This window comes from Phyllobates terribilis, unplaced genomic scaffold, assembly GCF_046119375.1.
Source record: "Phyllobates terribilis strain yellow unplaced genomic scaffold, ASM4611937v1 Scaffold_4__5_contigs__length_816908805, whole genome shotgun sequence".
NCBI lineage: Eukaryota > Metazoa > Chordata > Amphibia > Anura > Dendrobatidae > Phyllobates > Phyllobates terribilis.
In genome coordinates this window covers 635,244,235-635,259,567 of record NW_027362764.1, presented here as the reverse complement: position 1 = coordinate 635,259,567, position 15,333 = coordinate 635,244,235, and positions in this window count along the sequence as shown.

Below are 15,333 nucleotides of genomic sequence, written 5' to 3'. Positions count from 1 at the left end.
AAAACCACACTTCTATTTCTCTGGCCTACACCAGACTATTTTCAACAGATATATTTGTGTCTGAAAAATAAGAGACACATTTTTTTTTTTGGGGGGGTGGGGGAGGGGGGGAGACCAAAAGGTTAATAAGACGGGTATTTGTACAGTGTGAAGGAGGAAATAAAAGAGGATTTAGATAAAAAAAAAAGATTTTTCCTGGCCCACGAGACCTGGTGCTGAGTCCAGCAATTTCAGCAACAGGAGCACACAGGACTGTAATGCAGCGTTTGCTGGTATAACCACTGAGTCTCCTATACAGCCTGCCTGCCTGATATCTGGGATGGATATTAGTCCTTAGAAGGACTGTTTGTTTGATCTGGCAGCCTTTACAGACCCTACACTATTTCGCAGGATATATCTCTCCCTAAATCAGCAGCGCTGTCCCTACACTGTCTGATCCGGAGCGACTGTGTCCAAGATGGCGGCGCCCGGTTTTAAATACTCGAGGTAACGCTGTGCGGCCAGCCAATCACTGTAATGCCCACAACCAACATGGCTGTGGCATTACAGTGACTGGCTGGCAATCCCTGCATGTTCATTGGCTCTGTAAAGAGCGCCAAACATGCAGGGCGGAGACCTGAGCTCCCGCCCGAGTAACCCGGAAATGCTCGGTGCTCGCCGAACATCCCAAGTAGCGTGATGCTCGGGCGAGTACCGAGCAGTGTCGAGCATTCTCGTGTAATAGTGGGGAAGGACGTAGCCTTCCTTTGGCACTGAAGTAGTTAAAGAAAGTGTTCCCGTAGTTAGACCTCTCTGAACTGTTGGTAGGCCAGGCTAAGGGGTTAGCTTCAGTAGTCCAGTCAGTAGAGTAGAGGGGGAACTTAGTGCCCTGATCAAGCCTTGAGTGATATAGAGCTTGTTCCGGGCATAATTCCTTGTGGGCTGCAATACCTGTAAACAGCCACAAGATGCCACTGTCCTAGGTGCAGATGTCAGGTTGAGTCTGCTAGCAGTTTTACAGACAGCTCACAGAGGGTGGGCACATTAGGAAAATCTCTGCTTAGTTTTCCAGAAGCAGGAAGTGATGAGCATTAAGAGATAGGACAGTGAACTGTACAGGCAGCCTGACTATATGTGGCTGCTAGGGTAGACAGGAGCTCCATACCCTCAGACAGTGGGATCAATAGTGCAAAAGTCTCCCTGCGCAAGAGTCCTGTTAGCCGGCCGGAGAAACTCAACAGAGGTAGTGAGGACCCGGGACACTTCTAGTCTGCAGGAAGCAGAGGAAGATAAATAGGACTCCAGGCTAAGACGTGGGGGAGATATCGGATCCAGAACACTGCTGGTATTGCAGAAGAGTCTCTTGGGCTAGAGATTAGAGTCACAGAGATGCTTCACAGAAAGAGGGAACCAGGGCTGAAGATGTTGCCAGCGCCTGTGAGGGAGATAATAACCTGTCGGGCCTTATCCATTATATCTGCCTGTAAATACTGTACATATTCCTCTTCCCCAAGTAAAGTCCAAGTTATGGTTAAGAACCTCGTGTCCTCTGAATTTATTGCTATCCTGGTCCCAGAAGAGAAATGCCTGGAGACAGCCGCGATCGGATGGTTTGAAGTAAGTGGAGAGCCCCACATACACAGTCACACATCAGAGGGAGGACACGAAATGTCTGTAGGGTGCCAGAGCGAGAGGGGGCTACAGCTCGCCCACGACTACCTCACTGGGGCACCTTACATTCACTCAACACTAATGATGACTCATGCAGGGAAAAGAGACTTCCTGTTTCTTCATAGAGCTTAGAAGGATTCAGCTAGTCTGTTTTTAATCTCATGATGCTATAGACCTAATGGAAAAGAGAATAATTAATAGGGTAGAAGGGCAAAATAAGCAATTGTAAGAACACAGTGCTTTATAATCTGATGACTGCGATATAGTAAGAGGATAAAAACTTTGATGGGAGGAGTGCTTCATGTGTAGAATTGAAATATGTAATATATTACTAGCTGTAAATGTTAAAGACATGAAGCGCTTTGTAAATTCTGTGGCATCTCTGTGCTTAAAACAAGATCAGCCTTTTGTCAGCTGCCATTCACCGCACCTCACGAATCCACTACAAAAGTAAATCTTGCTAAAAATAAATTGACAAAGAGCACAGTATTTCCTAGGGTCACATGGGAGAGCACTGCGCTTTTCAATAACGCTTTTCTATTCACAGTCCTATAAAAATATTGTCAATGTCACACTGGGTGTTATGATTTTTGATGTATAATTTACAGTGTGCTGATAATAAAATAGCAAATGTGGATCTAAGAATTTCATCCTTCCTTTTCTTCTGGTCTTGTAGAAAGATAGAAATGTTCTTAGATAATAGTGAGGTCAAATATCCAAAGTCTACCTTAAACTCTTGGTGCAATGGTATCTGGTACAATGCTGACAGAAAGGAAATTTCTTGTATTCACATAATAGATCAGAGGAGTGTATTAACAATTATATTACATCCACTGTACATGAACTCTATGGGATTAGCTGTATTAACTAGACAAAATCATCTCTTCCTCTTCTAAATTACACTATGGGCACGAGTAAGATTGGGTGGAAATATATCTGCATGCCTCTTAAAGGGGTTGTTCAGTTTTAAGCTATACGTAAGTCTGCAGTACCTTTATGTGACTGCAGACTTGTGAATCCTCGCCGTGCATGCACTGCTTGTGATGCGCCCCCAGAGCCGGCAGCCGGGACTATGGATGCTGCTGGGGGGATATCACGGTAGCTGGCCCGGTTCGTGGCCCAGGGCGGTCAACAAAAAGGGGAAATGTTATTTGTAAGGGGTTTGTAGTTTTAGGAAGTGTTCGTGACGCCACCTGTGGAATGCGGCTAAAGGGAGCCACGGCTGCGGAGCAGTCCTCTGAAGCTGATGTTACTGCAGCAGGGATGGTGTGGTTATCCACAGGAAGAGCTAGATCCAGGGCAGTGTAGTTATGGTTGGTTGCGCTGGGCGTTGTAGTGCAGGGGGAAAGATGGCGCAGCTGAAATAATGGACGGAGGCAGTGCGGTGCAGTCATCCGAGTCTTTACTCACAGTTCTTATATACATTCCACTGATACACTGTGCGGGTGCCAGCCTCCCATGTCGAGCTGTGTTCACCAGACCAGGGGTTCAGCTCTTCCTCAGGTAGGTTAGGAACACCTGACGGAACCCCGCTTTCTTGTGTTCCTCTCTAGACCGACTTCACGCTGGGTCTTCTCCCTCCTGCACTGTGCTTCCCCACTCATGGTCCCGCTCGGGTGCTCTGAAGTCCCTCCTGTCTAACTGGAGTTCCCGGACCTGCTTGACCCTCACGGAGATTAGAATGAGGCTTTGGCAACTGAACTATAAAAGCCAGAAGCCTCCGGTTTTTCCAGCCGAGACGTGGAGTAACAAGGCTGGTCCAGAGGCCCGTCCCCTTCTTGCGGCCTGATCCCTCTGTCTTCTGACAGATTCGGGGCGTACGGGTGCTGTCTTGCACTCGCCGTACCCCCTGGGATCCCTTCAATAGACTGGAGCCTTCCTGGCTCCCCTCCTGGGTCTTTAGCACTGGGCCCTACTTGTGGATCAGAGCTCCTAAAGAGACTCTGCTCCCAGACTGTCTTCACTCTCTCCTCTCACTGACTCATCATTCTGCTCTCTGCCACCCTAAGATGGCTTCCCTTTTTATACCTCCTGTAAAAGTGCTCCCTTAAACTGCTTCCTCCACCCACACGCACTACTGGTTCCCCCTACCTCTGGGTTCCCCCCACTCCAGTTAGAGTCAGGGCTCAGCACTGTGCACATGCATCTTACCCTTCCAGCCGGCCTGCAGCAGTGTAGTGTTGGATGCAGATGTTGGGGTTCCGGGCAGCACTCCCTCCTTACCTGAGAGAAGGAGATACCACACCTCTGGGTGAGGTGCAGTACCTCTGTGGCGACTGAACCCTCAGGGGCGCCACACTTGCTTGGAGCTATGCTGTGCCCATCTAGTCGGCTTGTGACCACATGTATGCAAATCACAAACTTGCAGTCATGTGACCGCCGCTCCCAGCACCGGTGAATCTTTACAGTGTGCACATAGAGTGACCGCAGGCTTTTAGCTTAAGACCAAAGCTTAAGACCAAACAACCCTTTTAATGAATTGAATGAACTGCCAGTCTTAATGAATTAGGACCTCTGACTTCATTAATTAACTGCTCATATTTAGCCACATTTCAATTGTATAATCAATCGCACCTTATTAATTGCATAAATATCATGGTGATAATTAAAGGGAATCAGCCTTACGCCAGGTTCAGAAGCCCATATTTCATGGTCCATATATGAACCAAAATGCATGGACTGACCGCAGTTCTCCAAAACTGAGCTAACAGCCTCATAAATTTCTAACAGGCTGTAAATTCTGGTCATGAGACCTGGTCATATGGCCGTTTGAAGCAAGCCTGAAGCTAAGACCATAAACAGCGGGTGAAATAAGTTTTGAACACGTCACCAATTTTCTAAGTAAATATATTTCTAAACTAATCAGAAAACAATCCTGCCACTTAGTGAAAAATAATATCAGCTGATTAAACTGATGGCCTATAGAAAGGTGTCTCATTACCAAGGTGCCACACAAGAAACATCTCATGTTGGGTAAAATCAGTGACCTGTCCCAAGACCTTTGCAACATTATTGTTGACTCCGTTGCTGAACAAAAAGAATGTTCAAGCATGTTTAAAGTTTGCTCAACAAAATTCAGACATGCTTGTGAAATACTGGGAGTGTATAGTCTAGTCAGATGAGACCAAATTGGAACCGTTAGGATGCCATAATACACACTATGTTTGAAGTACAAAAGGCACTGCATATAACCTCAAAAACACCATATCAATAGTAAAGATTGGAGGTGGAAACATAATGGAGTGGGGTTGTTTTTCAGCATACGGTACTGGAAAACCTCACGGGGTTGATGGAAGGGTGAATGGACAAATGTACCAAGACATGCCTGATAAAAATCTGCTGCCATCTACCAGGATGATGAAGATTAAATGAGGGTGGACATTTCAGCAAGACAATGATCCCAAACACAAAGCCAAGGAAACTCTCAATTGGTTTCAGAGAAAGAAAGTAAAGCTGCTAGAGTGGCCCAGCCAATCACCTGACCTGAATCCAATAGAAAATTTATTAAAGGAACTAAAACTCAGAGTTCATAGAAGGAGCCCACAGAACCTTCAGGATTTGAAGTTTGTTTGTGTAGAAGAATGGGACAAAATCACACCTGAGCAGTTTCTCCATGCAGGAGGCATCTTGAAGCTGTCATCACCAACAAAGGCTTTTGTGCAAAGTGTCAAATAAATTTCAGTAAGCGTGTTCAAAACTTTTTCCCTGTGTCATTTCTCATTATTACACGTAACTTAATTTATGGACATCTATGGTTTGATTTCTTTGCCTTTGCAGATTGGATGGGTTGTTACTGACACCTGGTGAGAATTTGGTTTAATAGCACCTTTAGAAATATAGTTAGAAAATTTGTGACGTGTTCAATACTTATTTCACCCGCTGTATATATTATATATATGTTCAACCCCAAAATTTAAAAAAGTCTGCTGAAAATTTTGCATATGTTACCTACAGATCTTAATGCAAATTTGCTCAGGATTTCACCTTTATTTATTGTAAAAGTGAAATTCAGTGTAAAACAATATTTTTCTGCAATCAAATGAGCAACATGCTATTTTAAAAATCAGCAGCATACTCTTTTAAAGAAAATCTTCCTTGTTATGTGTTGTTGCAGTATTTCAGTTCAGCAAACTAAAATCAAATTGGCACCATTTCTGCCAAGTCTTACCAAATGTTTAGTGTGTGTATATGTTTGTATATTGGCCACATGGCGTATTTGTGCACCTGTAAATTAATTTAATACCAAAGGTGCGCGAGCCCTATTTTTTTTGTAGTATACTCATTACTATTACTCTATCTAGCCTTCCTACCCAGGCTTTTAATTGTGAGCTACACCTGGTTTTGTTTCACTCCAAATTCAGATGAGGCCTGGCTTGACACATGGAGTAGTACATAAGTGACAGGGACTATCCATATTTAGGTGCACCTTGACGTGGTTGGATGGCTTTCGCGCTCTTTGATCAAAGAACGCTAAGTATATTATGTTTTTAACATTTATCGCAATAGTGGAGTTTATGTATTCATTAATCGCAGAGTGCAGACACATCTTGTATGTATAGGTTAACAGATGTTTAAGCTTCTTTTACACAAACTTTTATTGTTACATATAAAAACCGTCAAATCATAGAAAACAATACATTTTAGAGCTCAGCATCTCCTCTAAGAGCAACACCGGAGACCTGACCGAGAGCTGCTTTACGAATTTTCAAAGCAAATCTGTCACCAGACTCACCAGATTTCACAATACAAACTGTGTACATTATGAGCTGTCATCCTTTAGGTATTTAGGCTCGATTCAAAATTTGTACGTTTTTAAAGTAAGTTTCCTTCTTTGTCTTGTGGTATTAATTGCTGTTTTTAGTGTAAAATTCTTCAAAATGGCGCACGTGATTCATAAATATGGCGCAAATTCAAAACTGTTCTTTTTTTCTATCTTGAACTGTTTGCAACTTTTAAGTGCGAAAAGTCGCACGTTAAGCAAAATGGTGCAAAAATTGTCACGTGCTGACTAGCCTGCTTGGCATTGTTCAATACAAATGAATTGAGCAAGGCAGATTAGTTAGAATGTGACTGGAAGTATGCAAAGCACATTCTTGTGGTCACTTGACCCCCTGCTCTTGGCCTCAACATTGGAGAATCCTGACAGCATGTAGTGTACATGCTGTGAGGATTCAGAAGTATGCAACCACATAGAGTGACTGCAAACTTTTATCAAAAAACTGGACAACCACCTTTCTGGCCATCACACGACTTGGACAGATTCTAATCTTAAATTTCAACATTCAGTGATTGTAAGGTGAGATTTTTAAAACTGTGAGGAAGTTATAAAATATATACAGTATATCTATTGAAATATATATATGATAACTTTATTTATGAATAAGCTGTACTTGCTGGAACTGTAATAGCCACTTAAAATAAGAAATGAAAGGTGACAGGTTGTCTCTAAAGCTATATATATATATATATTGAATGAATAGTGCTACAGTGTGAAGTCATGTCGGAAAAGTTTACTTAAGCCATTACTCATTCACCACGTGCATTTTTAGCTCCATAGAATCTCTACATAAAACCAAGTATAAAAATTCCTGTTAAAATACAAATACGCAGTGCTTCTTCATTCTTTCAAGCTGACGGCAGATGGTAATTTAGTTTTCAAGAGTGGTTGTGGAAATTTTCTGGCAGCCTGTGTAGCTTCCTCAGTCTTGTAAAGTAGCGTCTTCCAATGCGATTCCAGTTACAATCCTTTAAATATGCCACAAAACAAAAGATTACAACAATGCGCTGTCATTTATTCTAAGGTGCCAGACAATCAAAGTCTGTTTCTGCCGTCCATGGCCCCCTCCACTATGCACGCCTTGCTGTAGAAAGGATGCGCTTGCTGCTGACTTGCACATAAGGGAATATTCATCTCTACAGATGAAGACGCTCTAAAAGAGATGTAATTGGAGTGATTTTTTTTTCCTACGTGGAGGGAGGTGAAAATGAAAAGATTTTTTTTTCCCAGTGTTACTGGATTTTGCTGAAATCGTACAATAGTAACAGTATAAGAGCCTCATGAAGTCACACCTACAGAGGAAGCCGCTTTTGTGTGAAACTTGCACACATTGACAATTATGACTATAATTATGTCAATTATGTCAATAATTATCATGCTTTTAAAAATATATAAACTTATAAAAGGTATGCACTGTATTATAAAATTGTGTCTTATTAAAGGGAATCAGTCAGTAGGATTAACCCTCTAAGCTTTCTATATAGGCATGCAGGTCATAGGAAGCTGAATAACATGATAACTTGATATCTGCGATCTGATGTCTTATTCCAGAGAAATCCACCTTCTTATATGTAAATGAGCTGTTCCAGGCTCTGGGCCGGACACTAATCTGCATGAGAATCTGCCTCCAGAGATTATTGTAAATGAAAGTGGTCTTTACCAGTGGGAGATGTGTAGATCAGGAGATCACCAAAACAGGATAAAAACATGTTTAAAAATTGACTGTACTTCTGGAAAGAAGTCTCTTGCTGCAATATTCTTAGAAGGTTCTTAATTGTCCACTAGGCATTTCAATGCCGTACTGGCATCATTATCAATAGTGATGAGCGAGCATACTCGCAAGTACTCGGTACTCGCCCGAGCATCTCATTACTCGAGATGCTCGGAGCTCACCAAGTACTTTCAAGATGCTCGGGCGGGAGCTTGGGTCCCCTCTCTGCATGTTTGGCGCTCTTTAGAGCAGCCATTTTGGTTGTGGCATTACAGTGATTGGCTGGCCGCACTGCGTCATCAGGTCTATATCAGACCTGGCGCCGCTGTGCTCGTCACAGTCACTCCACAATCAGGCAGAGTAGGGAGAGGTGTTGCTGCTGAGCAAGGGAGAGATTTGCTTGTGTATTAGGTAGTGTAAGGAGAAAAACCGTACATTACACATATCCATCTTAACAAACAGTCTTTCTGAGGACTAATCCATCTGCAGAGATATCAGGCAGGCAGTGTATATAGGCAGGCAGTGTATATAGCAGACTGCAGTGCATATAGCACAAGAGGCTCCATTCCAATTCTGCCTTCTGCTGCTGTTAGATATTTCTAGACAAAGGCCCAGGTCTCAGGGGCCAGGAATACTTTTTTTTGGATCTTAATCCTCATTATTTGCTTAAAAAGCAATCCAGAGAACACCGTTTTTCTGTGCCATTTGCTTGTTGGCACTGCAGAATACAGCCAGGTCCTTTCATATTACAGAGCTAAAAATCCAGCTATTTAAAACTGTGTTTTCTCCGTCACATGGATCACATATACGTTGTCAGAAAATACTGCCATTTCTGGCCTCCATTAAAAATTTGTTTCAGTGTCTCAGTGAAGCAATTGACACCAGTTTGCTGTTCAAAATAGTTACCTACAGGCCAGGTATTTAAAACTCAGTTTTCTCCGTCACATGGATCACATATACGTTTTCAGAAAATACTGCCATTTCTGGCCTCCATTCAAATTTTTTTTTCACTGTGTCAGTGAAGCAATTGACACCAGTTTGCTGTTCAAAATAGTTACCTACAGACCAGGTATTTAAAACTGTGTTTTCTCCGTCACACAGATCACATATAAGTTCGCTCCAAATTAAGTAATTTTGTAGTGAGCGTGGAAGATATTGTCCTCCATTTAAAATGGGCAAGGCACGTGGCAAGGGACAGGGAACTGGACGTGATGGTGATGGTGCATGCAGAGGCCGAGGACAAGGCCGTGGGCAAGCTGAAATTGTGCCACAACAAACATCCACATCTTCTCGCCAGACCTTCCTGTCCCAATTCCTAGGGGACCACAGCACACCACTATTGAACCGAGAGCAATGTCAAAAGATTGTTGGTTGGATAGCGGATAATGTTTCCAGTCACTTAGCCACCGCCACCCTGTCTTCCACACGGTCAAGTCTCAGTAGCCGTAAGTGTGGACCGCATATTCCTCACCCTGATCCTCCTTCCTCCCACCATGCTGAGTGCCCGGAGACAACTGATCCCACACTTGGACACTCTGAAGAGCTGTTCACTTTTCCATTTATAGATGCGGGCCTCTCGCCCAGTCCACTTGAAGCGGGGCAAGAGGAGATCGCATGTAGCGATGCCCAAATATTTGAGCAGCCACGGTCACACAAAGGCGACGGTGGGAAAGTGTCACAAGAAGTGGACGATGGTGAGACACAATTGCCAGAAAGTCAGGAGGAGGACCAGGGTGCGGAATTAGAAGACTAGGTGGTGGATGATATAGTAACTGACCCAACCTGGCAGGAGGACATGCAGAGCGAGGACAGCAGCACACAGGGGGAGGGAGGCAGGGCACCCCAACAGGCAGGAAGAAGCAGTGTGGTGGCCGCAGATAGAAGGCAGGCAATCGTTCCCCGTAACACCAACACGAAGGAAGTTGCTAGTACAACTGTCAGGTCTTCCCAAGTCTGGTTGTTTTTTAAAGACTCTGCCATTAACCCCAAAAAGGCCATTTGCACCACCTGCCAGGCCAGCATCAGCAGGGTGGCAAAACGACCAGCCTGACCACCACCAATATGATCAGGCACATGGCAGCAAAGCACCCAACTTTGTGGGCCGAAACCCAGGGTCCAGGAACAGTGTCTGCGGGTGGCACCATTGCTTCTTCCGCTGTTGTGCATGCAAGCCAATCCCCTTTCTATGGTGCATGCCAAGATGCCTCCTGCCCTGCACCTGTCGTTGCACACTCTCAAGTAGCAGCATCAGGAAGCACATCCATGTCCGTGTCCGAGCGCAGAGTTCAGTTGTCCATACCCCTGTCCTTGGAACGCAAGCGCAAATATGCAACCAACGCCCCACAGGCCACACTACTAAATTCTCACATTTCACGACTGCTTGCGCTCGAAATGTTGCCTCTTAGGCTCGTGGAGATAGAAGCATTCCGCAACCTGATGGCGGCAGCTGTCCCTCGGTACTCGGTCCCGAGCAGCCACTATTTCTCCTGGTGTGCCGTCCCCGCATTACACAAGCATGTGTCCCAAAATATTAGCCATGCCCTCAACAAAGCAGTTACCGGAAAGTCCACCTAACTACGGACACGTGGACAAGTGCTTGTGGGCATGGATGGTACATCTCGCTGACGGCACACTGGGTTAACATAGTGGAAGCCGGGACCCAGTCGGACCGTGGGACGGAACACGTCCTCCCGACGTCAAGGATTGCGGGCCCTACGTCAATCAGGGTTGCCCCCACGGTCTACAGCTCCTGCACCTCATCTTCCTCAGCCTCCACCTCCTCTTCAGCCTCCATCTCTGAAATGGCCACATCAGTCACAAGCTGGAAGCACTGCAGCACTGCCTCGGCCAAGCGGCAACAGGCTGTGCTGAAGCTAATATGCTTAGGTGACAAACTGCACAATGCTGAAGAGTTGTGGACAGCTCTGAAAGAGCAGGCAGATCTGTGGCTCACACCGCTGAACCTACAGCCAGGCATGGTCATGTGTGACAATGGCTGGAACCTGGTGGCAGCTCTGAGGCGAACTCACACACGTACAATGCCTGGCCCATGTGCTTAACCTCGTGGTTCAGCGGTTTCTCAAATCCTAACCGGAGCTGCCGGATCTGCTCCTTAAAGTACACCGCCTGTGTGCCCATTTTAGAAAGTTACCTACAGCTTCCGGCTCACAGACTGGTGTGTGGTGTGCCCACGCCATGGAACTCTACACTGCAGATGTTGGGAAGGATTTGTGAGCAGAAGAGGGAAGTTGTTGAGTACCAGCATCAACAAGGCCGTCGGTATTCAGTTCAGACTCAACATATAAGACCTCAGGAGTGGACATGATGTCAGACATATGTACCATCCTCCAAAACTTTGAGGATTCCACCAAGATGGTGAGCAACGATGACGACATAATTACCGTCACCATCCCACTTCTCTGTCTTCTGAAATGCTCTCTGCTCACAATCAAAGAGGATGCATTGCAGGCGGAGCACGATGAGATGGAGCAAGGAACCATACAGGGTGATTACACACAGCCCAGCCTCATCTCATCCCAATGTGGATTGGGTGACAATGAGGAAGATGAGGAGGAGGAGGAAGAACAGGAGCTAGTTTCATGCGTTATAGATGGTCCTACTTGCACAGCTGTCATACCGTCTGTTCAGCGTGGATGGCCAGAGGACAGAGAGGAGGAGGAGGAGGAGGAGAGAATGGTCAGTCATCCTCTTGGTGAGGACACGGAAGTCTTGCCTGTTAGTAGTCTGGCACGCATGGCTGAGTTTATGTTGCGCTGCCTTTCCCATGACCCTCACGTTCTCAAAATTTTGGGTGACAGTCATTACTGGTTGGTGACACTTCTAGACCCACGCTACAAGGAGAACATTATATCTCTTATTCCTGAGGCGGACAGGTCTACAAAAATAGGGCTGTACCAGAAGGCCCATATTGCGGAGCTATTAAAAAAATTCTCATCTGAAAATGCTGGCGGCAGAGGGCACAGTTCGTTGGACAACCAAGGAGTACAGGCGAGAGAGACACAACTCCAATCCAGCAGAGTCAGGGGAACACTGTCAAAGTTCCGGGAGAATTTTCTCAGCCCCTCCCATCGCACAAGCCCTGAGGTGCGGGGTACTCTCACAAGGAGTGCAAAGTTTGGGAAGATGCTCTGGGAGTACCTTGCTGACCGTACCAGCGTCCTCCGTGATTCCTTTGTGCCTTATAATTATTGGGTATCCAAGCTGGATACATGGAATGAACTGGCTCTCTATGCCTTGAAGGTCCTGGCCTGACCTGCCGCCAGCATTTTATCAGAGCGGGTTTTTAGTGCCGCTGGTGGATCCACCTGTCAACTGAAAATGCTGACAGGCTGACTCTTATAAACATGAACAAGGGCTGGATTGGGCCAGACTTCTCAACACCACCGAATGATTGCAGCATAACATAAACTCAAATCCAGTGTCTTTTCTTGGGATGTGTATTCTCATGCACCTTTTCACACCCATACATGGGTATACGCTTCCTGACTTTGGCTATTTGCTCTTGTCCTCCTCCTTCTCCCCATCCTCCACCACCATATCACCAGGGTGACTGTGGTCTGTGATGCAACACTCACATAATTTTTTTAAAGGGTGTTTATGATGCATGTAAAAAAATTTTTTTATACAGTATGTTCATGTATACCCCCCAGGGGTAAATGTTTATCAGCCTGTACACTTAGGTGAACATTTTTTTATGAGGCCCTCCTCCACGTCTCTTCCAAGGGGCATTGGAGTACCTCCCAATTTTTGGCAGCCCTTGCATTCACTGCATAGGCAAACACAATGGGAGACCCACTTCCTAATAATGGGAACATTTTTTTCAGGAGGCCCTCTACGTCTCTTCCAAGGGGCATTGGAGTGCCTCCAAATTTTTGACAACCCTTGCATTCACTGCATAGGAAAACACAATGGGAGACCCACTTCCTAATAATGGGAACATTGTTTTTAGGAGGCCCTCTTCTAAGTCTCTTCAAAGGGGTATTGGGGTTCATCCAAATTTTCAAAGTGGTATTGGGGTGTGTCCAAATTTTGGGCAGCCCTGCCACTCACTGCGTACGCAATAACAGTATAGGAGACCCACTCTTTAGTTATGGGAACAATAAAACATAGCCGGCTGATGGCTCTCTAAGAATAGTGAGGGCCGACTGCTGGACCTTTAAGAATAGTAATGGCCGCCTGATGGCCCTATAAAAATAGGCTTTGTGAATTTCAGAGTCCCTCCTTCATAAATGAAACACGATGTGTCTGATGATATCTCACACACCACATGGCCAGATAAGGTTGTAAAATGTTAAAATGACATTTCCTGGTAAATGCATTTGTCAAGGTTGAAAGCAATGCAAAAGTGAAAAAACGCATCAAAAACACTATGTGTGAACATAGCCCAAGGTGTGGAGAAGCATTTTTGTTTTTGGTTATTTATTTTGCTTTATATACAAGTCATTACCCTGGAAAGGATGTTCCTTAACATATTTCCCAGGAAAATCCATTTTGGTTTTATTTTGAGTCCGTAAAAGTGGCGTAATACCTTTGATAACCTTGTTGACAGAAGTGACCTGGGAGTCTGAAATGCTTCCAGGGGTCTTCCCCGTGCTGTCCCCATGTCATTTGAGCACTGTTCCCATCGATTTGGGCAATTTTTAGGCCCTCTGCAGACCGCCGGGGGGAGCCGCCTGAAAAATGCTCGAGTTTCCCATGGACTTACATTGGGCTCATTGCTCGGGTCGAGCACCTAAGTATTCCAATGTGCTCGACCCAAGCATCGAGCACCCGAGCATTTTAGTGCTCGCTCATCACTATTTATCAAGTGTAAAAAAAAAACAACAACCTGTTGGACAGTGACCAAATCTTCGTGGTTTCAGCTCTGCATGCTACTATTTTTTATTTAAAATGAAACAACTGAGATGCCATTGACGTGAAGACTTTCATATTTAATTATAGGGGTTGAACAAAAATATCCTGTGAAACATTGAGAAATTGCCATCATTTTTCTACAAAGCCTCCTCATTTCATGGGCTCAAAAGTAATTGGGGGAATTAACTTTACCATAAATAAAATGTTCATTTTTACTACTTTGTAGAGAATCCTTTGCAGACAATGACTGCCTTAAGTCTGGAAGCCATGGACGTCACCAAACGCTGGGTTTCCTCCTTTGTGATGCTTTGCCAGGTCTTTACTGCAATTGACTTCAGTTGTTGCTTGTTTATAGGTCTTTTTGCCTTAAGTTTTGTCTTAAGGATGTGAAATGCTGCTCAATGGGGCTGCGATCTGATGATTGACTGGACCATTGCAGAATATCCCACTTCTCTGCCTTAAACTCCTGGGCTGCTTTTGCAGTATTTTGGGTCATTGTCCATCTGTACTGTGAAGCACCGTCAAATCACCCTTGTTGCATTTGAATGAATCTGAGCAGAAAGTATCGCCCTTCAGAATTCATCCGGCTGGTTCCATCTTCAGTCACATCATCAATAAACACTAGTAACCAAGCACCATTGGAAGCCAAGCCTTGCCCATGCCATCACACTGGTGATCCAAGCCTTCTCCATACTTTTTTCTTCCCATCATTCTGGTACAGGTTGATCTTCGTTTCATCTGTCCAAAGAATGCTTTTCCAGAACTGGGCTGGATTATTTATATGTTTTCTTTTAGCAAAGTTTAATTTGGCCTTTCTATTTTTAAGGCTGATTAATGGTTTACACCTTGTGGTGAACCCACTGTATTTGCTCTCATGAAGTCTTCTCTTTATGGTAGACTTGTATAATGAAACACCAACTTCCCAGAGAGTGTTCTTCACTTGGGTGGATGTTGTGAGGGGGATTTTATTAATCATGGAAAGGATTCTGCAATTATCCACCACTTTTGTCTTCCATGAACATCCAGGCCTTTTTGAGTTCCCAAGCTCACCAGTGCGCTCTTTTTTTGCAAAACGTACCAAACTGTTGAATTGGCCATTCCTAAAATTTCTGCTATGTCTCTGATGGGTTTCCTCTTTTTTCAGCTTAATGATGGTCTATTTCTCTTCCATGGAGAGCTCCTTTGACCTCATGTTGTGGGTTCACAGTAACAACTTTCAAATGCAAATGCCACACCTGGATTCAGCTCTACACCTTTTACCTGCTTAATTGATGATGCATTAATGATGGAGTAGCCTATGCAGTCCATTAAAGAGTTTTTT